The sequence below is a fragment of the Paroedura picta genome, chromosome 14 (assembly GCF_049243985.1).
Source record: "Paroedura picta isolate Pp20150507F chromosome 14, Ppicta_v3.0, whole genome shotgun sequence".
In the NCBI taxonomy this organism is placed as follows: domain Eukaryota; kingdom Metazoa; phylum Chordata; class Lepidosauria; order Squamata; family Gekkonidae; genus Paroedura; species Paroedura picta.
In genome coordinates, this window is record NC_135382.1 from 28,267,563 (window position 1) to 28,293,281 (window position 25,719).

At 43.0% G+C, this 25,719-nt stretch overlaps 1 protein-coding gene across 3 annotated transcripts in view; it reads right to left on the reverse strand.

The window, feature by feature from the left end:
* The window catches only part of CDH8 (cadherin 8), a 282,681-nt gene that overhangs the window by 194,047 nt on the left and 62,915 nt on the right, over nucleotides 1-25,719 (reverse strand). The gene's annotated exons all lie outside the window — the stretch shown is intronic.

Genomic DNA, 25,719 nt, shown 5'->3' on the forward strand with positions numbered 1-25,719 from the left:
ATAAAACAGCTATATATATATATAGTATACACACACACACACACACACCCTCTCTTAGCTAATGTGAATGTCTTCTGATCTATTAGCAGCTCAAATGAACAAAAGCACTGAACATCCTAAACAAGGACATCAAAGAGGGGCTGAAGCATTTAAGATACAATTTTTCATTTTAATCCAGTGATTTATTTCCATAATTTGGATTTTCTTTCTGGAAGGAAGATTGCATTGCATTCAGCCAATCTGAACACACTAATTTACTGTAATTGACAGCACTGATAAAAGAGCCTTCAGTTTGACTCAGTTGTTTAATTGAACAATAGTAAAGTGTGTGTAGGTGTGAAGGAGTCCTTTCCAAAAGGCTAACCCTGAAACAGGCTGCCAGACAGGAAAGGTATCTTTCGAAACACAACAGCTTGTACACTTTCACAAGTTATTATACAAGTCACCCTGGTATTATGTAGGACTTGCTGGAATTATTATGAATCGTTATTAATCACTTTTGGAGTATCTTCCGTGTTGTAGGGCTTATCCATCCGAGAGAAGCCAGTCTCTGGATTCTAGCACTACATTGTGGATTTAAAGTAATCTCATCCTGTTCTATAAATCAGGGGTAGTCAACCTGTGGTCCTCCAGATGTTCATGGACTACAATTCCCATGAGTCCCTGCCAGCGTTTGCTGGCAGAGGCTCATGGGAATTGTAGTCCATGAACATCTGGAGGACCACAGGTTGACTACCCCTGCTATAAATGGATAGTGCTATGGCACAAATAACCCACGTGGACATTCCAGTGGTTTCATTTTTTTAAAAGAGTTCTGCACCTAACACTCAAATAGGGATGAAGAGATAAGCAGTGCAAGGTCTCTCATGGTGCCGAATTTCCTTGTGCACCAGGTTCCATTTGTTCCACCTACAAGTTGCAGAAAGTAGCCATGTGGTTGACAGTGCAATGACTAGATTGGTGTCCAGCAGCACCTGACAGGCCCACAAAATTTTCAGGGTGGGAACTTTCCGGAGCCCAAGCTCCCTTCATCCGACAAAGGAAGCTTCGACTTTCAAAAGCTTATACCCTGAAAATCAATTCTCTTGCCAAAGAACAAGGGAGAAATTCCCAGTCTACGGCTGCTACACTTGAATCTCTCGCTGCTTTACATTATTAATCATCAATGCTTGAAGAAGAAGAAAAAGCTATTGCTGATGTGTGCCTATACAATCACATCATTCTTTTCTGCATTGTTTTAGCAATGTGTATCGCAGCACATGGGCCTCAACAAAACACCACACTAAAGTAAACTTCCTTGATGCTATTATATGCATGACCATACCAAGCTCTTATTAAAAAAAATAATGCACATGTTTGCATTGTTAATGCAGAGTAAGATATAATAAAATGACATAAACTAAATGAGAGAAGTAACAGTTGTGGCAAAGAGCACATATGCAGGTGAGCCAATGGTTCATACAGAACTTTGGAATTTGGAACTTCAGAATCTTGGGGCAAAATCAGATGTAGGGCATTTTGATCAATCCCATGTTCAGTTTTAAAGACGTGAAATGGACTAAAATGCCACATCCTTCTCCCTAATCCCTGGCTTACCTCAAAGCACATGAAGCTAGTTGTCCGAAAACCATTCCCATGACGTTGAGTCATCATTCAACAACATTACTAGAGGCGACTCCAACAAATAAGCTAATCAGCAGGTTAGCTCTACACTCGGTGACACATTTTATTTTTTTTTACAAAACCATTGTCATTTTTGTCACAGCAGGGAGGGGGAGAAAAATATCTGAAGTCATTAAATGCAGCAGTTTTGTCCCCAAGTAGCATTTCTTCAGTTCTATAAAATATGCATCATGTAAATGCAAAATAATTGCCAAGACTCAGAGCCCTTTGCTCCTGTCAAGGTTAAAGATCATTAAGCTCATAATTATGTGGGGCTATGATGAATGACAAAGAGAGAGAGAGAGAGAGAGAGAGAGAGAGAGAGAGAGAGAGAGAGAGAGAGAGATTGAGGATAAATGAATGTGAATTTCCACAGTGGGAAAGCCTTCACAGATGTCAGAAGCATGAATCAGTTCTCTCTACCTGTAGACTTCCTCTTCACACTAGTTATAGAAATTGGAACTAACGCTGATTGTTCCCATTTATCCTTGAGAAACAGACCCCAAAAATAGACCCACGATTCTTGCTGCTGCTCCTGATTTTCTTTTAATCACCATCACTAATGGCATGACTTCACTTCCACTGAAAACCCAAAAGTCACATCATTCTACTCTAGAAATTGCTAGAACCACTAACTTTTAGTGATAATAAATAAGCTTCCATTGCAAATAGCATGGGAGGATACCTGGAGATACAGGGCCAGGGAAGTGTGTTTTTCTCCATATCGTACTGTAGATTCTGACTGTATTTTTTTTAAGGTAACAATGGCAGCAGTCCCCCTATTTGCCACCCTGAGTTCTCTGTAGGATGAGCAAGATATAAATATGATTAATAAATAAACCAAGGGGTGATGCTCAGGATCGCTTCTGGTTAAGGAGGATAAGAAAGTAGTAAAAAAAAAAAAAACCCTAAAGCTATATTTGCACTAGAGACACTGCAAAGTTAATAGTTAAGCTCATGAGCTGGGAAGTCTCCAGTTCAAATCCCTGCTCAGCCAGAGATTCATTATTTTGTGGTACAGCCTAGGTGCACTTTCACTGACTGCCCATTTCAGTTGCTCTGTATTGGAGTGACTTCAAGACCAATTACAGCACGGAAGAGCAGCACTGGATCAGCTAGATGACAGCAACAACTCACTAAACACTTCTGGAAATGTACAGGCTCAAGATCTCAGATCTAAATTGCACATCCAGGCCTCAATTTAAAGCGAAATGGCACGTTTAGATGCATAAATGCCACCAGCTCACGTGAACACAGAAAACCCAGAAACAGGTTGGAAGGGGGGGAAAGCATCAACACACCAGCATGTTGAAGAAGTACCCTGCCTCAGGTTCTGGACCTCCTGTCGTCTAAAAGCTGCCCAAGGTAGATCCCAATTATGCATAAGTATGTTCATTCACGTGGAAACTGGAGGTGGGTATGGATGTAATTTAGTTTTAAATGAAGTCAGAGAAGCAAAGCATACTCCTGTGCCTTATCTTGTTGTGCTCCACTGTTGGAAGCATTTCATTTACTCCAAGCAAACCTGCCAACTCCTTGGTGGATATCAGAGAAAAAGCTGAGTTCGGCATGGTTTGAAAGAAACTGCTGAAATGAATGTATCAAAAGCATGGTTCGTATGTGGAAGGTGTGCGTGTGTACATGCACATATTCATTCATTTTGAATTTCGCATCTCTCATAGATCTGTTCAGAAATAAGCCTTCAATACACGTCACTGACCCTTCAGAATCCTGGCAGGACAAAAAAACAAACATAGGAAAGACCTCCCACCATATGCCTACTCTAAGGAAGAATTCTAATCACGTGTAAGACAAACACAGCAGACTTAATAGCTCTGATTAGGCCAAACTTGTCAAAGCTTGTAAGCTAAGCAGGATCAGCCCTGGTTAGAACTTGGATGGGAGACCACCTAGAAGGAGCAGGATTGATATGGAGAGGAAAGCAATGGTAAACCACCTCTGTGTTATCTCCTGCCTTGGAATCTTCCTGGCAAGGGCTGATCCTGCGTAGAGCAGGGGGCTAGACTAGATGGCCTGAATGGCCCCTTCCAACTCTATGATTCTAGTATTATTACTATGCAAAAACACACCACACTTTCTCATTGCTGAAATTTGGCAGGAGGCCCTGCTGGAAGTCATCATAGATTCTAGGAATTCCTTCCAAAATCTGGCTCCAACACACATACACCCATTCATTTATCATTATCTGTAATATGGAAGCATGAAGCTCCCTTCTGCCTACTCATGACATAGGTCTATAAAGACATTTGACTCCAGGGGCTCAGTTACTCCCTCTACACACAGACAAACATCACCTACTATCTGATCCTTTTAATTAAAAAACGTCAGTGACTGAACTTTTGTCCTACATGCCAAGTAAATGTTTCACTGCTGAACTACAAGTCTTCCTACACACAGTTTTCTGCAAATCGGATTTCAAGAAAAAAAATTATTGGTCCTGATTTTCTTTCTTCAAGCAGATAAGCAGAGTTTCCCTTTATCAATATTCCCTTTTGCATCAGCACACCCCTTACAACAGGGGTAGTCAACCTGTGGTCCTCCAGATGTTCATGGACTACAATTCCCATGAGCCCCTGCCAGCAAATGCCCCAGTGGGAACTAAGCAGGCCTAAGGACGTATTCATTACAATGAAATTTGATGCAGACGTAGTCAAAATGTCTAACTGAGAATGGGTATTTCTATATGAAACAAGCATGGGGCACATAATTAAAAATAGTAGCTACACATGGAATGGAAAGCAAATTGTTGTTGCCTCTTCAAACACAGTGAATTTCCTAACCCCCCCCCAAAAAAAAAAACACACACATCTCAGCTGACTGAAAAGTTTATTTCTGTGGTTTCCTTTTTGCCCTCACAAGCATTTTTGAGATAGCTGACAAAAAAGGTAGGGGGAGCACAAAAATAATTGTCCATAATATCAAACACATTTCAAATATGTTCTGAGAATTCTGTTCTTTTTTGTGTGTTTTTTAAAATTAATCTCCTGCAAGGAAATTATCACTGACAATTAAGCAATCAAGAATCCAAAAAAGGGAGCTTTTCTAAGAAACAGATGCACTTAAAGTCATCAAGCCAAGTAAAATTCTATAAAAGCAACAGTACACACACACACTTAAAAAAAAAATTCCTGGGGGGATTTTAATGGCATTTTTATGTGTGTGCATTTTAAAATTTCACCACGTTTCAGTCCACTGATGTGCCATTTATATTAGACAAATGTCAAAAACGGTGTGAGTTTTAAATACTGATATTTTCTATTCAGTTCAGCACATATGGTTGGAGAAAAGGATGACTCCAGTTCTGTTCTGAGGTTTAGAGAAATGGAAAATGAAAAGAAACTTAATGTATTCAACAGAACCAGAGTATCACAAAAGTTGGTACCATCTCATGCCCAATGCAACGGAATGTACACAATGAACAGTGAAAAGCAGAGAACAAAATGGGAATATGTAACAAATAACATTCATTAACTGTTCCGTCTTAATTTCTGGTTATAACACCATTTAAAAAAAAAAATTAAACTTGTCTGCATTTGATAACTACAGAGATTTATGCGATCTGAAGAGAAACCAGAGTATAACTACACAGAATGCTGGGGAAATGTCCCCAAGGGGTGAGTTTTAAGGTAGTAGGGAAGAGTGAAGGAGAGAGAGAGAGAGAGAAAGAGAACAGGTTCCAGTTTTTTAAATGATCTGCAAGCTCGATTTCCATTTATAATTAACAGAAACACCACCAATAATCAGGAAAGGGGAAAAATGCAGCCCATTAGAACTATGCTCTTGGATATTTTTAATTAAGGAAAAGGGGGGAGAATGCAGCATGAAATGTTTTTATTTGAGCTCATTAGAGAATAATTAATTCATCTATGTATAATTACAAAGGAATTACCCAGCTCTTCTTTCAGGGAACATTACACAATCTGCATTTTAAAGGTTTTTTTTTTTTTTTGGCTTTCTTAAAAAAAAAAAAAAACCTGCCTCCATATTTCAGAAGATGTGTCACATTTTGATTCATCCTCTCTCTCTCTCTCTCTCTCTCCCCTTTCTCTCTTTCTCAACGATTAAGTGAAGCTGCATATGGTTACAGGGATCATTTGCAAATCACTGGCTCTGTTCACCTCCCCAAGTCTTATTATGTCATACAGATCCATGTTTTATCATAGAATTTCAAGGCTCAGTAAGGAAACCCTCTCGGGAAAGGCTCTCATTTTGGAGACGAATCTTGTTTAATGAACTCCAAAACACAGATTCTCCTTTTTTTAGCTTCCTGGGCTCTTTCCCAATTTCCTGCAAATCCAAAGACGCCTGGGCTCACTTTCTAAATATTGAGAGACGTCGGTGGTCCCTGTGTTCGTTTATATACATCAGCGCTCCTCATAATTGCAACACCTTTCCTCGTGCTGGGAATCTTTCCTGAGCGATCTTTTTTTATTGGTCTTGTCTGACTTCTGTTTCAGCTAGATAGATGAAAAACCATTAGGTGGTCAGGAGGATTTATCCTAGAGCCACTGTTACCTCCTGACACCCGGAGGATGACGGATGCGTTCATCAATGGCCCACCATTTAAATGATCATTTACCACTATCAGCATTCAGGAGAAGCAGCCGTTCGTTCGTTTCTTCTCAAGCAAGATTCTTTTTTTCTGCAGGCAATTGCCGCTTCAATACAATATGATCTAACGTCTCCTTCAAGGGCCCACCAGTCCTTTTAACAGCATTGAAGTGTAAACCTTTGGCTCTCTCTGGGACATAGATGGGCTGTTTCCACTGCTAGGTGGCACCGAACTTTATATAGGGCTTTTCCCTTTAAGGCAGCGCCCTTCTTTACTCCAGGTCAAAGGGGAAACAGCGTGAGAGCTGCAAGATGAGCTTCTGCGGGAAGGCTCTGCCTGCAGAAGAAGAAGAGTTGGTTTATCTACCCCGTCTTCATGCCGGAAGGAGTCTCAAAGCAGCTTACCATCGCCTTCCCTTCCTCTCACCACATTAGACACCCTGTGAGGTTGGTGGGTCTCTTAAAGCTCTGAGAAAACTGCCCTGTGAGAATTGCTGTAACAGGACTGGGACCAGCCCATGGTCACCCAGCTGGTTGCATGTGGAGGAGGAGTTGGGAATCAAAACTGGCATTCCAGATTAGAAACCTCCGGTCTTAACCCCTACACCAACCTGGTTGCAGTCACTCCCCTGACAGGACTGTATGAAGTCCTTGACATTCTCCCCCCCTCCCCCCGCCTTCCAATTCCATTTCTCATGGAGATAGGATCGAAACTGGATGTCACCAAGCCAACAAGGACTTGTTTGGCCGGGGCCCGTTCTTTGCCCACCCCCTCCAGGTCCATTACTGGCCATCTTGGGAGGAGAGTGCAGGTAGAGATATGTCCAGTGGGAGTGTCAGGGTGATGTCACTTCTGGTGACATGTGACTTCTGTGGGCTTGGCAGGAAGGTGTGCCTGATGACATCACTTCCAGAGTTTCTAAAAGACTGAAGAATGTTTCAGGGGGTTCTCAATGGTATAAAGGCTGAGAAACGCTGTCATAAGGATTCCATCAGATTAATTCCCTCCCAGCCAACATTGTGCAGTGTGTTAGGCCAATCCTTATTGGCCAGTTTCAGGCAGGGTTTCTTGGAGGGGGGGGGGAAGCACTGGAGTTAGAGATTCTTCTATCTGTACTCCCATTTAGTAGACCCTTAAATCTTTGTGGCTCTCTCATCCGCAGCTGTACAGAAACTGTATGCCTTTGTGTGTATGTGTGTGTGTGTGTGCGCGCGCACATGTGTAAAGACAGAAGAAATATAGCATTATGAGTTGAACGCTAGTCTTGGATGCCCAGAGAAAGAACTTGACAAGGCAATCCCTAAACATTATTAATAAAAAATGTAATGGAGCCATTTCCTCCCTCTGGCAAACAAAAAAAGATCCCCCCCCTCCTCCCCGGTTCATTCAGGCAGCTGCCTCCATCCCTCGCATACCTCCCAGGTTCTGCTTCACAAAAGGAGCCAGAGGGGGAGGGAAGTGGGACTGGTGGGATGGCTCTGGGCAAAATGCTTGGAGGAACGAAGGTGGGGAGGACTAAAATCTAAGCATAAAAGAACTAAATCGGAAAGGGAGGCTGCTTCCTGCTTGGTTTGATCAGAGCTTTTCCTATTAGTCTTTTCTGTGTGGTTTATAAGAGGTGCTTCCTACAGCCACTCGGAAATCTTAAGCTGTGTGTATGTGCAGAGAGCAATGGAGCTCTTTGGGCTGTCTTTCTCCGCTTCCATGCACCCCTTCCCCTGGGGTGAGGTGGGAAGGCACAGAGCCTGCTGCTTGCACGTTCTTTTCCTTCACATTTGTGTGCCTATAAAGCAAATAGAATAGGGACAGGTGAGCCAGAGAGCCATAGCAGGAGGGGCTGCCTCACAGGGTTGGGCAGCAGTAGCAGCATCTATGGCAGGGGTAGTCAACCTGTGGTCCTCCAGATGTTCATGGACTACAATCCCCATGAGCCCCTGCCAGCAAATGCTAGCAGGGGCTCATGGGGATTGTAGTCCATGAACATCTGGAGGACCACAGGTTGACTACCCCTGATCTATGGCATCTAGGCCTTCCTGTTCCACCATCAGGCCATCTCAAGAGTTTTCAATGGTCACCCCTAAAAATATATATCCAGCAGAACAGATCATGGCACAGAGAACATTAACACTAGATTGCATGCTCGGGAGGGGTAGAAATAATCATAGAAATTAAATAGATAAAATAGATTCTAGCTTCCCACAGTCACTCGAGAGTAATGAAAACAAACAGAGGAACCGTCTTTGTGTCAACCTAAATATGCCCATCACAATTTGGACCAATCTGGAAAGTTATGAAAAGCGACACATCCTCCCCACATACCAAACCAACCCCATTTCCTTCACATTTTATGCTGTGGTGAAGAGATTTTACCACCAGCATACCAGGGGAAACTACAAAAAAATTTAAAAGGGTCCACAGTGATTGGAAATAAGCCATTCCACGTTGAACACTGTCAAATGCCAGAGAAAACTTTGAGAGCAGAAAGGGCCTGCGATTTTTTGGGGGGGGGAAGGGATATGAAAGAAGATGAAAACCGTTTTGTTCTCGGTATAAAGAAATAAGATAAAAACCTGAACTTTTAAACTGAACCAGAGTTGTAAGGAAATTTGATAACAGACCTGTTTATCTCAAGCCACAAATGATATGGAATTAGAGGAACAAAAGGTCTAGGCTGACTACGTACTTAGGAAAACAATTTCTAATTAGTGCTTTCAGCATGAATTGTTTTGCAATATGTTTTCGTGGTTTTGAAACAGGACTTAAAAACAAATACAGATTGTAGCTGGAGTGTAGAAAAATGGAACAGCAGAGAGTAAACTTGACGCCAACTTGAGAACGGTGCACAACTGTAAGCCAACTTGAGAAAGATATACAGATGGATACTGCCAAATCTTACATCCATTGTGAACATTACGATAATGTTCTTGCCACTTGGTTGGAGCCAAACCACCAGTGGCATTCTGCTCATGGAAAGCCATGAGCTTCCCACCGCCTCCCTGGGCCAGCCTGACCTGGCCACCAGCAAATAATTGATCTTGATAATTTTATTGTAGGGAACTGTATGTTAAATGTTTTTACGGGTTTTTTATGGGGCATGTTTTTATTGCTGCAAGCCACCTCGAGATGACTTTGTCAAGAGAGGTGGGATATAAATTAAATTATAAAGAAATAAATAAACCTGAGGGATTGCCTTGGGGCCAAATTTGAGGGGTGCCAAAAAGGAGAGAGGAACCTACTCTACTCTATTGGCTAGAAAGTAAGTGTGGAATTAAACTGCTTTGAGACTCTCAATCTATATTCTGATCCTCTATAGCTGCCATGATGGAACCCAGAGGATTGGTCTATTTTATTATAATTATTATTATTGACATTCGTTCTGGTTAATTTTGGATATACTGCCCTGATCTGGATAGTGTCAGGCTAGCCCTCTCTCATTGTATCTTGGAAGGTAAGCAGGGCCAACTTTAGTTATTACTTGGCTGGGAGACCACCAAGGAAGTACTGAGTCATTATACTGAGCAAGTGATGTCAACCCACCTTTCATCATCCCATGCCTTAGAAACCCTACAGGGTCACCATACATTGGCTGTGATTGATGGCAAACAGATGTCTCTATGGAATGTGGGTGCCATAGTTCAGCTATGGCACCAGAAGACCATGGGACAGCTCAGCCTCTTCCTCCATGTAGCATCTTCCTATGTTCCCTAGGAGAAAAGACATCCAGATACTCAAGAAAAACACTGGAATCGTATTGTCAGGATCTGCCTACTTATCAGCCTCCTGCCATAATCATTTGGGATTATTATTTGTAAAGTATTGATGGGGTGTCAATTGTAATTGGTCAGTGCAAACCATCAATGTATTGTTAATGGAATGTACAGTCATTGAGAAGGGGGTGAGGTGGAGAAGTAAACCTGAGAAAATATCACTGTTTGCAACCGTCTGTATTGTGTTGCTATGCTTGTTACGCTGTGGAGTCTGTTGCTATATTCCTCTTGGGAAGGGGAGTTTGGAATGTTACCAGATGTGCCTAACCTTCATTGGCCTAGCATGAATGATGTAATGTGTGTAAAGCTAGTTCACACGCATTACACCTGCCTTTTCCTTGGGAACAAGGCATGTTTATTGTTGTTGTTAATAACAATGTACACACTGCCCTCCCAATATGGCTCAATACGCCTATTGTGGGTGGGTTCTCTTGGGGTATATGAATCTATGTATGGCCTATCGATTTAGTTTCAGCAAGAATAATCATGGGCTTCATGTTGCTTCTTCAGTACACTGCTTCTGAGAATATGCCAAGTGTGTTCATTGGAAAAGTCAACAGGGATCTGACAGGCATTCAGTGCAGCAAGGAAGCTAGATCAGTGGGTAGGATTAAGTCAAGTCCCTCCTTGTGGGCAAATGCCAACTTGTTCTGCTTGTACTAGGACCCAAGCTTTGTTTTAATTCAGAACCAGCAACATGAGGCCTTTCAACTAAAGATGCCAAGGACTGAATCTGACACTTCCTCCATGCCAGACATGTGACCTGTCATTAGGCCATCGTGCTTCCCAGCTTCCCAACTGCTTTTTCCTCTTCTGCAACAGGCCCTTTCCCCCTGTTGTCTAAAGACGCTGTGATCTGTCCACAATAACTGCTAAGACACTAGACACAATATACACTCAAATGCCAGCCCCAGACTAGAGATAAGACAAGCATGCGCCAGTGTTTATTGCATCGTCAAATAAGCCCTAATAGAATGGATGAAAAGAGCAATTTGGGACAGGTAACAAATGCATAGACATAACGGTGCCATAACACAAAATTGCCGTGTGTGAGCATATGGGAGGTGAGCGCTCTGTTTAAGACCACATAATGTGCAAAGCTGACAGTCCAAATAGAAGCCATCTCCTAGCAATTGGCTGTCAAACACGTCTTGAATTTGAAAATATAAACATCAGCTATGCAGCCGGCATCTGAGCTAAAGATGAAAGCCACTGGGAAGGTGACTTTTGGCAGGGCGAAGGAAAAGAGCAAGTTGTGCCATTGTGAGAAGGGTTTAAGTGTGGCCTGTAACAGAGCCAAGCTAAAAAAAAATGGTATGCATATTTGGACAAGGGGGACCCTTACAAGAAACAGCTATGGAAAACAACACAAAGATCTGAGGCATTTCTCTTTTTTGGTGCTGTTTTATTTCGTCGTTGGATGTTAATCACAGACCAGGCAGAGACATCTGCAATCTCTCATATAGCCCAGGAAGAACAGTTCAAGGATGCAACCAAACCCGGAACAAAACAAGGGTAGAATTCTTGAGCAATCCACTGTTCCCCGGTTACAATCTGTCATTTCAAGTAAGCACAAGAAGATATCAAACCTACATGTTTACAGTTGTATACATGTAGGCTCTTATGCACAATCATTATGCACACACTTAGGGATTCCAAAGTAAGTTTACTACAATAGGGAAAAGAGCCTACGTATGTACAAGTATAAACATGTAGGTTTGTTACTCAGGATCAGGACTCTACATTTGTGGCATCTGAGCAGTCGTCTAGTCTAATTAAGCTTAGGGTGAAAAAACATGTTGGACAAAATTGTATTGGACAAGGATGCCAGCTCTGGGTTAAGAAATACCTGAAGGGAAGGGAATGTAATTGTGAGATAGGGAAACGTAGTGTATAAAAACCTTCTCTTCTTACACTCTCAGGCAGGCAATTGTCTATTCTTATTCCCTTGTGATGAGCCTCTTGTGGCGCAGAGTGGTAAGGCAGCCGTCTGAAAGCTTTGCCCATGAGGCTGGGAGTTCGATCCCAGCAGCCGGCTCAAGGTTGACTCAGCCTTCCATCCTTCCGAGGTCGGTAAAATGAGTACCCAGCTTGCTGGGGGGTAAACGGTAATGACTGGGGAAGGCACTGGCAAACCACCCCGTATTGAGTCTGCCAAGAAAACGCTGGAGGGCGTCACCCCAAGGGTCAGACATGACTCAGTGCTTGCACAGGGGATACCTTTACCTTTTTTACCTTTATTCCCTTGTGGCCATTCATTATAGGGTTGACAATCTGGGTTGAGAATTTCCTGGAAACTGGAGGAGGGAAGCCTGGGAAGGGTCCTCGGCATGGTATAAGACCACCAAGTCCCCCCCCCACAAAGCAGCTATTTTCTCCAAGAGAACTTATAGGTGCCATTTGGAGATTTATAATTACATGAAATCTCTGGGCCCTACCAGGAGGTTGGCAACTCTGAGATGCAAAACTCAGCACAAAATGAAATCCCAGGAGGACAGGGATTGAGGGGAGGGTGAGCTGTGCTCATTCCTAGTTACAGTGGTCTCTTAACACCGTTCTCTCACCTTCCAGAGTTAACCTCGATGGCAAAAAGAACATTTACCATCTTTGTTCCACAGCTAGATAAGTACAAATTAAGCAGAATTAAATGGTAGGCTTCAGAGGTGGCAATGTGGGTGGGGCCATTTCACACAGGTGTTGGATCACCTCTGTTTCCTTAAATGTCCCTTTGGTTAAAAAAAAAGTCCATGTAGAGAAAACAATCATATATGGAACAAAGAAAGTGATATGTGAGCATCTTTCTTGCTTCTTCAACTCGCAAAGAAGACCATGTCACTCATTCTGCATCGTCTGGAGAAATTGTCATTGGCTACATGGTAAGACCAGGAAGAGAAAGCCAGTATGAAGGAAAGGAATGGCACCAGGGGATAACCAATCAGGGGTTCTATGTGATATTGCCACAGCTGGCTGATTGGTTGGTGACCAAGGCTGCCTATCTCCAGGCTTGATATGAAGAACTTCCTGAATCACAACAGGTCTCTGGACTAGGAGGATCACATACCCTGGAGAAAATGGCTGTTTTAGGGCTTGGCATCTATGCCATTAATCTCCTACTAAGGTCCCTCCCCCCCCCCCAGTCACCACCACCAAATAGCAACAGAAAGGAAGGGGACAACAACCTGAAAACCAAAAAGTATCAAATATATATTAAATGAACAATGCATTAAACAGAACTCAAGGTAATTAGAAAAAGAAACATAAAAAGGGAATACTTCTTTGGTCTATAGGTCACACACATATGTCAGAAAAGCATGTACAGCATAAATCTATAAGAAATGTAGACCTAATTTGTTTTGATCAAAAAAGATCTTCATCAGAGGGTAATAAAGTAACAGTTATAAATACACTATAAATATATTAAAGCATTTTTTCCAGCCAGGGGGTAAAAAAAAATCTTTACTTAATTAGGATGGTTTTACATTTCCTGAGTCTACAATTTGCTATTATTATTATTTTCACCAGGCATCTCTCTGGAATCTCTCCTGAGTGGATGAAGATCAAGCTGTGTGTCTCTCTGTGTGCAAGATCAGAAGCTTATGTGTTAGGTCCAAGTCTTTTATATTTATGATGTGCATAGTTTACTGACATGTCTGTGACCTAGAAGGAAGAGAGGTGTTCCCTTTGTATGGCCTTTTAATCACCTTGAGCTCTGTTTAATTTTTTTTCTCATTTAATACGTGTTTTGATACTTCTGTGTCCCTCAACCTCTTTGTTTTCCAGCCCCAGATATGCAGGGAATTCTCAATCCAACCCAATACTGCATGGTCACAGGTAAAAAAAAGGTAAAGGTATCCCCTGTGCAAGCACAGAGTCATGTCTGACCCTTGGGGTAACATCCTCTAGCGTTTTCATGGCAGACTCAATACGGGGTGGTTTGCCAGTGCCTTCCCCAGTTATTACCGTTTACCCCCCAGCAAGCTGGATACTCATTTCACCGACCTTGGAAGGATGGAAGGCTGAGTCAACCTTGAGCCGGCTGCTGGGATCGCACTCCCAGTCTCATAGGCAGAGCTTATGCTGGCAGGGGCTCATGGGAACTGTAGTCCATGGACATCTGGAGGTCCGCAGGTTGACTAACCCTGATGTAAACTTTTTTTCTTGCAGATTTGAAGACTCCAGATGTGACTCAGCCCTCATTAAGTATTTAATGAATGAGCTTGCCAGATTTCTGCATTGGTACCTGTTTGTTGGCTGTACCCAAAATCACTTCTCTCAGCTGCATCGGCTTAGCTACTGGTCAAGTTTTCTCCTGAAAAGGCACAACCTCAAAGGAAAACAAAGCCGAAATCCATAATCCTCTTCAAGGCCATGCGTAACTGCAGGTGATTAGAAAGCAAACTGTCTCAACAGGGTTATTGGAGTGATTTCCTGGGATTGCAGCTCTGTTTTCATCTAATTACAGAGTAATCCACAAGAAGAAAAATTTAGACTCCCTGAGAGACAGATGTACTTTTCTTTTGTTTCCCATAGTATGGATATGCAGGCTTAACAAACAGGTTGAGAGCTGTGATGCAAATTTCATAAGAGGAGTCAAGAACAGCTAGAAACCCCACCGCCGCCACCAGTACCACCACCACAGCATTAATATCTCAGAGGACTGCTATGGAAACCTGAATCTATGGTTCTGCTTCTTTTAAAGTCCCCTCCCCAGTGGCATCTCTGCTTCCTTCCCCAACAGGCTCCCCTCCTCTCTCCCACCTGGGGCTCTCCTTTCCCCCTGCCCTTCTCTACCACGGATGGAGCACCTTCTTCCCTGCTGCTCCCCTTTCCTTTCCTCCTTGTGCTGGCTGCTGTCAGTGTTCACATTTCATTTAAGTTGCTATAGTGATTCCAAAATGCTGCCAAACTCAGGCTTCGTTGTCGTCTTCTTCTTTTTTTGGCAATGCGGGCAGAAGTCATTATCAGCTTTCTGTGGATGGGAATTACTCCCAAATCACTGGGGTTTTAACAATTAGTGTTTTATTTGCAAACTTGGCTGCCCTCCAGGGTTTCTAGAACCCAACAGCCCACATGAGACTGGCCCTATTGTGCTGAACTGTTCATGTGCATGTGCTATTAACTACTGTAAGGAACAGGATGGCCTTTCTGTTACCCATCATATGCAGTTGCTGGAATCTGCAAGATGTTGGCCTGGGGTTATGGGGACATTACCTTCCTCATCTTTTGGTTGCAATGGACCACGTGCCACTAGAAGATGCCTTTTATATACAGATAGCTCCTCAAACAACAGAGGAACATAACTTAACAAGATACACAGTTTTCTGGAAATGTCCACAAAACTGAACATTTAGCCATGATTATGATTTCTACTACACTAGATATTCCACCTCCTTAACTAATCTATACATCTTGTAAGCACCACATTAGAGAAAAATAACTTCCACTGCAGAGGAACGCTTTTGGGTGTTGTTAGGTTCCATCAAGTTGTTTCCAACATTATGGTGACTTTATGAATAAAGTCATGAAGCTTTAGGTCTACCCTAAGGAGACTCAGGATCTCCTGTAGAGAAAGGAAAGGATGCAACATTTTTGTTTCCCCTAAAACTGGAATCCATTATTTCCTGATGAAGTCAGTTAGAATATTTATCCAATCCAAGATGGCTAGGCCTTGTTAGGGGTGGTATTACAATCTTTCAGACCCTTCTAGCAGATATGGAGTAAAATGCTAGAAGAAAGGCAGAACTTTACCTGTAAACTCAAAGCTACTGAACCTTCTGTTCTCCTTGCTCATTTGCTGATAGCCTCCTTTGCAGGCCCCTCTCTGGCTCTTCATTCCATCAAAACTGAGGTGAACAATGACCAAGGAAAATACAGTGCCACATCATTGACTACTGGTATTAGGTACAAGAAAAATCACATCTCCTATTATTATCTGTGGCTCATTGTTCTTTCTTTGTCTTGGTCCTTGTTGGAAAAAGAACTCGAGATTAACAAGGGATTAAAATGAAAGCACCTTCAGTGCCACCCATGCAGCAATTTCACTATTAAGGTCACCAGCTCTGGGCTGGAAAATAGAAGAAGAAGAAGAAGAGTTGGTTCTTATATGCCGCTTTTCCCTACCCGAAGGAGGCTCGAAGCGGCTTACAGTCGCCTTCCCTTTCCTCTCCCCACAACAGACACCCTGTGAGGTGGGTGAGGCTGAGAGAGCCCTGAGATTACTGCTCGGTCAGAACAGTTTTATCAGTGCCGGGGCGAGCCCAAGGTCACCCAGCTGGTTGCATGTGGGGGAGTGCAGAATCGAACCTGGCATGCCAGATTAGAAGTCCGCACTCCTAACCACTACACCAAACTGGAGATTTGGGGGTTGGATGCAGTCTGAGGGAGGGGAAGTTTGGGGAAGTATAATTCCTTAAAGTCCACCTTCCAAAGTGGCCATTTTCTCCAGGCAAACATATCTCCATTGCTTGGAGATCAGAAACAGTGGACAACCTCCAGCCACCACCTGGAGGATGGCAATCCTAATAGACTGGGGAGCAGATGCTGGGAAAGACCTATCTCTGCTTGACACCCTGGAAAGCTGCAGCCAATCGGGATAAACAATGCTGATCCAAATGGGCCACATTTCACTGACAGCAAGACAACTTCATATTCAATAAGGGCTATGCCAAATTTTAGAGCCTCTTCTCAGTCACAGAAAGGGGAGGCCTCTGCTGCTTCCGTTGCTTTTCAAAAGCCAAATGACTAACTCGGCTCCTCACCCTAGGCTTCATGATTCAGCTTTGATAACTCTCATTGCAGTTACTGTTTTCAAAATCTCTTCACACAGTTTGCCAATATGGATTTGGTCCTCCTCAATCAAACCCTGACCTGCTTCTAAAATGACTACTGCAAACCTTTGGACAAGGGCTGGCTTTGAGAATGAGAGTGGCAAAGCCAGGCCCGTTTGAGTTATGCTCAGAAAATGAGAAAGTGATTCAGAAGGATATGGGATGTGTGCATGCATTCCATTTCCAAAGAACACGTTTGCCTGATTGTATTTTTTTTCTACTGTCCTGCTCTTTCTTGTGTGTGTGTTTTAAATATCTTCTGTCTGATGTTCACCCCCTTGGCGACCCTATTTGGGTGGAACTGAGCCATATATAATCATAGAATCATAGAGTTGGAAGGGACCTCATGGGTCATCTAGTCCAACCCCCTGCACTATGCAGGACACTCACATCCCAATCGCTCATCTACTGTAACCTGCCATTCCCTTGAGCCTTCACAGAATCAGCCTCTCCGTCAGATGGCTATCCAGCCTCTGTTTAAAAATTTCCAAAGATGGAGAACCCACCACCTCCCCAGGAAGCCTGTTCCACTGTCATGAAAGCGAGAACGGCAGAGTGGTCATGAAGAATCCTAATCCAGTCTCTAGCCATTTAAGGATGCTTTCAACATTTTATCCAACTTGCACATTCCTAACAGCCACTTTTTAAAAGATCTCTGGAAATGTGGACTTGGTTACAGGTGCAGTCGTCAGCTCTGGAGATTTCCAGGGTGGGGCCAGGAGGGTGCGGTTTGGGGATCAGAGGGGCCTCAACAGGAGCCCCCTTTCCAGAGCTGTAATGCCAGGAGATCTCTAGGTGGGCTCACGCACAACAGGTATGCAGCCATTTCTCTTCAAGCATTGTGTGTTTGTTTGTTTGACTCCCCCGCTCGGAAAATAAAAAAAGGTAGTGAAGGATGCTGGCTGGAGCCCAGCGCTGAAAACTAAGAAAGAAATGCGACTCTGGAAGTTGCGACATGGCAGGGAGGGCATATTAAGCTTTGCATGGAAAAGAAAAGCTGTGAGCTCTTTAACTTCCAGATGCCCCTTTATTGATGGCAACATATGTCATCTCGTTATATAAGCAAACAAGGCCAGACTCTCCAAAGAGCTCCAGCGAGGAACAGGCACGCCATGTCAGCCTGCGATAATGTTTACCTTCAGGGGTACCCTGAGAGCCTTACAATTTGCTTAAGGCTCTTTTTGTGTTAAGTGAAAAGACAAGGCAGACCTGAACTGGCTTTGACTACACGCAGCTCTTAAGCCGACGGTGGGGAGAGGGAACAGAACGTGGGCAACAATCCGATGGATGAGCAAAGTCGCTTAGAGGGAAGCGGCTTTCCTGCCCCCCCCCCCCTCCAACCCGTACTGCCCAAGTGCGGAAGAGTTCGGAGGCCGGCAGCCGGGCAACGTCAAGAGGAAAAATAAAATCCTTTGATGTGATCGGAGAGTAGTTTGCACACTATGGAGCTGGCTAACATCTGCTTCCTTGTTGGCATAGCGAGGGCAAGGACACAGAGAGAAAGCCTGCCGATGGTGTGGAAGAGAAAAAGGAAAACCTGCAAGTTTATTATTGCCTAGTTGGCTAATGAACAAAACACGCCTCGTCACAGCCATGGCAACTGCTCAGCGGAGACACTCAGGTCATCGATATTCATTCTGGAAGGAGTCTCACTGGTCCCTGACAGCTACAGCATCCTTCCAGATAGACTTCTACACATACACAGAAAACTGACACTTGGCGTTCTTGGGCTGTTAAACAGGCAGCAGCCAACAGCCCAAACCACGCCGCCTAGGGAGACTGTGGGAAGGGGTGGGAGAGATCGCCAATGAAGGGCCATGTCGCTGAATGTGGGCAAACAGGCCAGTCATTCATAGCAATCACGTATTTGGTATCCCTTGCGTTGGGATTGGGCATCATCAATCACCTTTATTACACCAAAGGCCAGCAGACCATATGAGCCCATGCAATGAATTTGGCCTTGCTTAGCAGTTTTGGGTTGCCAGCCTCCTTACATGGATCTCCACATGACAGAGACCACATGACGGAGAAAATGGCCATTTTGGAAAGTGGGCTTCATGGCATGAGACCCCATCAAAGTCTCTCCCTTTCCCAAATCCTTCCATCTTCAAGCTCCACCCTCAAAATATCCAGGTATTTCCCATAACTGGGCTGGCAAGCAGAGGGTTAGGCCCAGTTTCTGGCGGGTCACTGTGAAGAGATGTGAAGGCCTGGTGTGTTTTTTCCCCCTGGTTCCCTTCCTAAGTTGTTGCTCTCCCCCCATTTTTTTTTCCAAACACCAGAAATAAACTTCTGTGAAATGTTTTATTTTTTAGAGTGAGTAAAATGCTTCTTAAGGCAAGTCTGACAACTCATTCAGTTTTTCCAATAAAAAAAATGGTACTTTAGAGTAGTACCAGGGAGATGGGGGCAGATTCCTACGTACTTTTTTTTTCCCCTTGGGGGGGTTAAGAAAAAAATGAAATCCTAGAAAGCCAAATATGTGGCATGAAAATACTCTGAGGACTTTCTCAGGTATTCCATGGGTGGGGAGGCCCAAGGAAAACAAAAACAATCTAGAAATCTTATGTTCTAATAGCACAATCAGTCACATATTTGGATAAATCCCATGGCTGGAGCTGTGAAGGGACAAGACATATATTTGTATAAACCAGAAAAGAGCCCCAGGTTTGCAGGAAAAAAATGGGAGATAAAAATATCCAAAAATGATAAAAGTAGTGCCTGTAGCTTTAAGCAATGAATTCCCTCAGTGGCTGTTGCTAGGCAGCCACAATAATCGAGGCTTCCGTTTCTTTAAGTAAAAAGGAAGGGCCACTTTCAGGGTTTGTTTTGTTTTTGTTTTGTTTTTTAATCTTTGAGGAAGACTCAGTGGGGGCAGACCTGGCTAGCTCCAGGACTGTAATTTCCTGGAGATTTTGTGGTAGAGTCTGAGGAGAGTAGGATTTAGGGGAAGGAGATACCTCAGTTGGATTTAAAACTACACAGTCAACACCCCCCCCCGCCATTAAGAAATGAGCCAGTGTGTGTTTATATCAAACATTCAGAGCCTACAATCTCCACCAGGAGATGGTCTGAAGCTAAGCAGGCTTAGGTCATGACACTGCCTGGAAGAAAGCTCTAGAGGAAGCTACTCCATGCATACCATCTTGAGTTCCATGACAGAAGAAAGGCAATGGAATGAATAAAATAAATAAACAGCCTAAGGCAAGTTACAACATTTATATTTATATATATATATATCTTTAAGCATCAAAAATCACTCCAAGAACAGAGCATATAGCTCAAACAAAACAACTTGAGATTTTTTTTTAAAGGAAATAAAATGTCCAACTCTGATCAATTCAGTTAGAAAGGAGCCAGTAAAGCCTCAGGAGATTTTTGATTTAAAGCTTTGCCTGGGACATCAAAGTTTGTAAATTCACCACCACAGAAGCCTTAATGGGGAATCTTGGAGCTACACTTAAAAAAAAAGGTGCTGAAGTGCTGTCCCTGGTGCTGATCTAAGCAGACCAAAATGTTGACCTCTGTTGGCAGACAGATTCATTCTCCTTTCTCGATGCAACACATTAGATCATAGAATCATAGAGTTGGAAGGTGTTTCCCGGGTCATCTAGTCCAACCCCCTGCAGAATGCAGGGAACTCACAGCTCCTGCCCACCTACAGTGACCCCAATTCCATGCCCAGAAGATCCCCCTGACAAAACAAAAAACAGAAACAAAACAGATTTCCTGGCCAGTTTGGCCTGGAAGAAATTCACCAGCTGATCCCAAAGTGGTGATTGGTATTTCCCTGGGGATGTAAGAAAGGGACACAAGAGCCAAGCACCAAAACCATCACTTCTGCCCACCTACTCACAGTCTGCCTAATTTCACAGAATAAAAACTTCCAAAAATGAGCAGACATAGTGGCTCCTTTCACCTGCCCACAACCTAGAGAGCTCAGGCTAAGCTGGGCTACTCAACTTGCTGAGGGGAAAAGGTAGACCATGAGCATTTCCGCACTGGGAGCATTTCCGCACCGGCTCCAGTTTGTCACCGTTATTTTGGTGTCCATTGTACATAAATGCCATTAACAGTGGTATAAAACTGAAATTTAAAGACATTTTTAAAAGGAAAACAAATTGCCTATGATAGCAATACAAATGAGTCCTAATCTGATGATAATGAAAACATACATCAACCTTTAAAAGCAATTATAAAGGTCACATCAGAACATCCTTATGGTAACAGAGTAATCTCTGGGCATGAGTACTCTGTAGCATTATGTAAATATGTAGTAACATGTAGTATTTTCGACACATGTCGTGTTTCTTTCCACAGTCAGTTGTGAGGCTTTCTCCACACTGGTGATGAAGGAACTTCCCTTGCCTCGATCTGGCATTGCACCAATGTTTAGGATCTTTGTTAAACTGCTCTTGTGGATCAGAGCTCAAGTTCCTAAGCTGCTTTCTGGTTCCATTCTCTTACGCAGGGACCCTCTTTCAAAGCCATCTAATAAGACTTGGTCATCTATAACGTTTAATGACCGCAAAAAGACACAGAGGTAACAGGAGGCCACATTCACTTTGCTCATGTCAAGCAACACAGGAGCACAAACCTTGCCACAAACCACGATTCATAAATTTCATACTGCCCAAGAGTTCATGGAGTTGCTTCACCACTGCCTACTTGCTAGCATTATACCCTGACTGATCTCCACAGTCTAGTGATAGGATCCAATTATGTGTTGAGTCCCTATGGATACAGTACCTGCCTTGGGGATCATATCTGTGTGAAATGGTGGCGTATAAATGTTTTCAGTAATAAAATACAGATATAAATATTGAGTACATTTTATTATGGGAATGGGATTTTCAGTCATCCTCTCTTTCCTTTGGCAGTAGCCTTTGTCAGCTAGGGGAACAGAGTTATTTTGTACTTGCTTATTACCACCGTAAGCATAAAGTCCCAGATCCTAGATTCCTCTCCCAAACCCATGAAAAAGTAATATGTAGCCAATAAGGAATTTACTGATGTTCACCAAGAACACAAAACTCACTGAAATCTATGATTCTGTGAAGGTTCAAGGGGGTGGCAGGTTACAGTGGGTGAGTGATAGGGATGTGAGTGTGCTGCATAATGCAGGGGGTTGGACTAGAAAACCCAGGAGGTCCCTTCCAACTCTATGATTCTATGATTGATCTGCCTGAGAAATGATACTATCAGGAAATCTGTGGCATGCTGTATTTCAGGAATGTGTCTTAGGATCGCATCTGAATTCAACTGAAACTAAAATGCTTCAGAGAAAGACATTCTGAAATCACAGAGGAAGAGAAGGAAAAAAAAATCTAGTCATCCCAATCCCAATCCCAACCAGTAAATAAAAGGACAAGATGTGCACACCAGACTTGGGGCCAAAACTAATTGTTGGTGGAACTGGAGTTTCTCCTGGATCCTCGCGATGGCGTGTAGTTAAGTGAACATATTCTCTGATATAAACAAATTCTTTATTGAAGCCACCGTTCCCTTCACTGCTAAAACAATTTACTTCCCTTTGTTTACTGCAGAGTGAAGAAAACGAAAACTTCAATTTTTCACTTATTAGAATCAGAGTCATTTTTGATGCTATATGACTCACTCCACGAGATTACAGAGGTTTTTTTTCTTCTTCTCCCTAGTTGTGCTTTGAAAATTCACTGTAATCACAGCAACAACTTCAAAAACGTTTTAGCATACACATCTCAAGATACGTTTTGCTTTGCTTGGAGGATCCACAATGTTCATGTAATTACTAGCAGGAAATCACGCAAATTAGCTCTCTATTTTTTTCATGTGTTTGTTTTGTCTGCAGGAGACAATTTGGGGGCTTTCTCTTTTTTTAAAATGTTGACAATGGCAGATAAACTAAAAAATACTGACCTTCCGCTCATGGCTTTAGAACAACTGCCCATTTTATTGAATGCCCTGGAAACACTTTAAAATGAATGAGATAAGCAAGCCTTGTTGGTATTCATCTAGGGTTTATTTTGCATCTTTAAAAGCTCATCTCAGATGGTCATTCTAACATCATATAGATTAAGTTATCGCCTGCTAACATTACTCATCCATGGAAAAAAATAGGCATTGTGCTTCAATTATAAGGAGGAGCACATCTATAACTCAGAGGCTGGATGTAGAGTGAGAATAAGGGATCAATGTCAAGATGAGTTAAGACTAGGAGGGAAAATCCACATTTATAAGGCCCCTGGAGAGTTCTTCCAAAATTATGTAAGGTTTAGCACAACTTTATGTTTATTTAAGCATTCATTTCCAGTAGAAAGGCACAGAAGTTATTGACCTAAGGCAAGGGATGATCAATCCTTGTATATAGTAGCCCTTTAACTAAATAACTGCTGCCATTTCCCAAAGACACCCAAAAGGTATTTTGTAATGTAACCAAATTTGTTCAGCTATGAAGTATCAATGTGTAATATTTAAAAGTAAGGTGCAAGATATTCACTCCTCCCTAAACGAGTTTCTGTATCCCATGAAACCAGCATTAGGCTCATGGAATAAATGTCTTTCTTTTGATATTAAGACACCACCTTTCTCCACAGTGGGACACAAAGCATCTCAGAACAACATTTGTCTCTCCTCCATTTCATCTTCCAAACAACCCTGTGAGATAGTATCGGTTGAGAGAGAATGACCAGGCCAAGCTCACCCAGCAAGCTGCCGTGGCAGAGTGAGGATTAAAACTCATTCTCCTATGACATTCCAATATTTCAATCAACTAAGCCACGCTGGTGCTGCTATAAGCATTCCACTTTTTTTCCCCCTTCAAGGGGAATCCAAGACTGCTGGCCAAGTAAGAATACACAACAATTCCAGAGCAGCTTAAAAGAGCAATAAAACACCACATAGAACAACTAACAAGAAATGAGAGAAAGATTAAATAACAGATCTGATGCTTGCAATCCTAAACTACAAACAGAGCTTAGCCTCCTTCCAGTTGTTGCCAGGAGCTGGTTAGCGGACTCGGTGGGGGATCAATCCGAAATTGATTTTCAGACACTTTCATACCTTGATTTTCATACTATCGTTAAGGTTGCAACCCAATAGGATTTCTTTTGGAGGTAAGAATCTGATAAGGTTGGCATACAAGAAGAAGAAGAAGAAGAAGAAGAAGAAGAAGAAGAAGAAGAAGAAGAAGAAGAAGAAGAAGAAGAAGAAGAAGAAGAAGAAGAAGAAGAATTGGTTCTTATATGCCGCTTTTCTCTACCAGGAGTCTCAAAGCAGCCTACATTCATCTTCCCATTCCCTCTCCCCACAACAGACATCCTGTGAGGTAGGTGAGACTGAGAGAACCCTGATATTCCTCCTCGGTCACAACAGCATTTATCAGGGCTGTGATGAGCCCAAGGTCACCCAGCTGGCTGCATGTGAAGGAGCACAGAATCAAACCTTGCTTGCCAGATTAGAAGCTGTTACTCTTAACCACAACACTCTTAACCACTCATTTGTTCAGATTTTGGCCCATACTGGCCTGCTTAGTGACCATTTGAGCCACTGGTTGCTTTAATTTCCCTTTAAATAAAATGGAAAATGGAAGTATGCAGAGACAGAAGGAAATGTGTGTCTCCTCTATTCCTGACCTAACTTTTATCAAGAAACTAGCTTGCCTCCGCCTTCTGTTGATCTAGCCAATTGGGGAAGTCGACGATAACATCAATATGCTGGTGGTGTCTCTCAATGACAAGTTATGTTCCCGATGACAAGTTGCTCTGTGAAGAATGTGCAAGAAATTTCTGGAATGAGTGAAGGAAAAGGGATGCTGCCTCTTATTCAGTAGATAATGTCTGAACAGGGATTTGAACTGGGTTCCCAGCTCCTTGCCACCCCAGGCTACAAGAAATATATGTTATTATAAAACTATAATTATATAGAAATGTTGAGTATGGGATGAGTATTTGTCTGGGCAACATTGTTTCTTTCCCCTGAACTCTGCTGAAACTATGGAACATTTTAGACAGGAAATTTACACGAGTGCTCTGCTGCACAGGATTGGTGCATGTGCGGGACATTTATAAGCACTGGCAGAAATAAGTCACACCAGGCAACTGAAAACAGCAAGGGGTAAGGAGAGCGAAGGGACACATGGATCTATAGTGTGCTTTAAGGTCCCCAGGGGAGAAAGGCTGAAGAAATCAGAAACCTTGGACAAAATGAATGTTTTGTTCCACAGACAGCCCAGCACTAATAACCGATACAATGATTGGCTCGAAAAGCTTTCTGTGTGGCTGAAACTGAGAGAGGTTGAGAGGGAATGAAAGGCAAAGTGAAATACAATGAGCACTGCTTAAGGTCTCGCCAAGTATTCTCCATATGCAGAACCAATGTGTTTAACTTCATACAATGAAATGTTGTGTTTTCTCCTGAGCGTGGCAGTGGGGAATTTTCCCACTGAGTCACCAGGACTGAGGCTGGGAGGGAGGGGGGAGTGCATGTGCAAGGAGCAAGAGAGGAGGTAAAAAGTCAAAGATACCCATTACCGGTGCTGCTTCATAAGTTTGCCAGTCTCCAAGGTGTGGCTGGAGGTCTCCCAGAATTACAAATGGCCTCCATGTTACAGAAATCAGTTCCTCTGGAGAAAATAGTTGCTTTGGAAAGTATACTCTATGGCAGTGGTCCCCAACCTTTTTATCACCGGGGACCACTCAACTCCGGGGACCACTCACCGGGGTCCACTCAACGCCTTTTACTGAGGCCCGGTGGGGGGGGGTAGTTTACTCCTCTACTCTCAACCACTGCCCTAGCGCTCTCTGATCGCTATGGTAATGTTTAAACATCCCTTCAAAATAAGATACAGACACGCCACAGCAATGAAGTGTGTTGTAAAGGGCTGGGGGGGGGATTAAGTAAAGGGCCGGGG